The sequence below is a fragment of the Glandiceps talaboti genome, chromosome 12 (assembly GCF_964340395.1).
Source record: "Glandiceps talaboti chromosome 12, keGlaTala1.1, whole genome shotgun sequence".
Classification (NCBI taxonomy): Eukaryota; Metazoa; Hemichordata; class Enteropneusta; family Spengelidae; genus Glandiceps; species Glandiceps talaboti.
This window is the reverse complement of record NC_135560.1, coordinates 23,149,175-23,151,674: the sequence shown is the minus strand read 5'-3', so window position 1 is coordinate 23,151,674 and position 2,500 is coordinate 23,149,175.

Sequence of the window (2,500 nt, the reverse complement as noted above, 5' to 3'; positions counted from 1 at the left end):
TCACGATGGTAAAAGACATACGTACATTGCACGTACGGGTTATTGTAGTAGCATTCGCGAACTTGAGTCGCAAAAAAGGAGTGCACGACACAATATATAGTCCGTCAACTCGGTCAACTTGATTTTTATACCGCAAAAAAACCCCGCGGCCTTGAGCTTAATAAGGGTGAATCCATATCACAATAACGTCGGTTGTTATAGGGGTGACAGCCTCGAAGTATGAAAGTACGTTTCGTCAATGTGAATATTTCCTACCAGATTAATTAACCATCTTTGTAAAATGATGAATATATGCACGATCTATTATTTAAAATACACGAGTATGCCTCAGGCTGGGCAACTCAATTTCCTGTCAATTTCTACAATGTTTATGAATGGTATAGTCCAATGACGTGTCAGCCTCCTTTCATGAATGAAGGTCTCACACTGTACTAGTTTTAGAACCAGTGTTCTTGTTTTAGTACCACAGTGTGTGTAATGACTGAGATCAGATATGACCGCTTGGGTCTGAAACAGTTCCATGCCCATACGTACTCGATAACTCTGCAAAGTTCATGTGAGGTCGTTATCCCGCCATCTGTACGTTCCAAACCCTTACTTCATATTCCTAACAAGTAATCAAAATAGCGTTTGAATAAACCCTTACTGTATTTATATATATATATATATATATATATATATATATATATATATATATATATATATATATATATATACACACATATATATATATATATATATATATATATATATATATATATATATATATATATATATATATACAACAATACAGCTCTACTTCTCAGTATTGAGCGCTTTTCCTTCAGTTAATGACTTACCTCTTACACTGAATTAGTATATATATATATATATATATATATATATATATATATATAAATGGAAATGCACTGGACTTTCTACAGATACAATCAATTATTATTATTATTAATATTATATAATATCATTTAATTATTATTATTAGTTATTATTAGTATGAAATCATATGTAGCGAGAGATGAAAACATTTCAAACCAAAGCGATTAATATTGGAAACGTTATAATACATGAGGGGCTATATTGTTTTTCTATATAATCTATTCAAGTTTGAAAAGTATATTTTTGTGCATCCAAAACAGTGATAATTTGTTTTCATCTAAAATGTTATCAGGATTTAATCCCTTTGATAATTTTAAAACTATACATTTTCTTCATTCCGCAAATGATATTATTAACGCTTGTTGACGTTCATGTCATATTTAATATGACATGAACGTCAACAAGCGTTAATAATATCATATCCGTGTGTTTCACAAACACTATTTATATAGAGTTCAGATCAACGCTTTTCCACAGTGAAGGTCAACTTTTGTACTAGTTCCGAAGCCAAGTGATCTCGTTTCAGTGCCACAGTGTGTTCCTGCTATGACCGCTTGGGTCTGAAACAAGTTCAGTCCCGTGCTGTGCAGCTAGCTGTGATAAGTTCATGTTAGGTCATGATGATCAAATGGCGCCCTCTGAGTTGGTTGAATGCCCCCAGAGACCGCCGCCGCGCCGAGAGGTATAGCGGAGATTTTGCAATAGTATTAAACAGTTTATATCAAATAAATAAATCCAAATAAATAAATGAATAAATAAACAATAGGTTTCTGATAATATTTACAACTAAATATGAAATTAGCGAGACATTTTGACTCAGTGTATAAATATGACAAGACGCTTTCCTTACTATTTGTTTCCCAGAGAAATAAGCCAAAGTTAATCTTGTGTATGAATTCATGATGTTTACACTAGCTTTATTAACATCCTGATTTCGAAACAACTGGTCACAACGAAATCTTTTTTAATAACAATGAAACTCGTCAAGTTACTTACCAAATAGATCATCTTTAGGATCTAGTTGAAGACTGTAAAATGGAAAAATTTGTTAGCGGCGGAAATCTCTAGCGCCAGATTTATACTCAGATAAATTGTGTGTGTGTGTGTGTGTGTGTGTGTGTGTGTGTGTGTGTGTGTGGGTGGGGGGGGGGTTTACAGTAAATGGTCGTCATGTAAATTTTTGTAAATCATAAAAAACACGACATAGTGTAATCTCTAGTCGCCATATAAAGCTGCCCCCCCCCCCCCCCCAATCGTCGTGTAGTGTCACAACTGCTTGCCTGGCCTAATCTTCAAAGTTTGTAGCTCTGGTTTATGTGGTCACGTGACAACACCATCATACACGTATTCCCTTGTGATTTTTAACGTGTCTGTTTGTCAGAACTGTGACAGGTGGAGTGTAGCTGCAGCTGTATTATCACGTAAATGTAATATTAGACAACATTATTTTGTATGGTAGATTATAGATAGACGTAAGCTTATTACGTGAATTGTCACATGACTGTACGAACCATTTATTCCTTCTGGAAGTACGCCCATGAAATTAAACACAATGTAATGTGTATGTGTGTATGTGGGGGGGGGGGGGCGACGACCATATTCATTACAACTGGGTCACATTCCA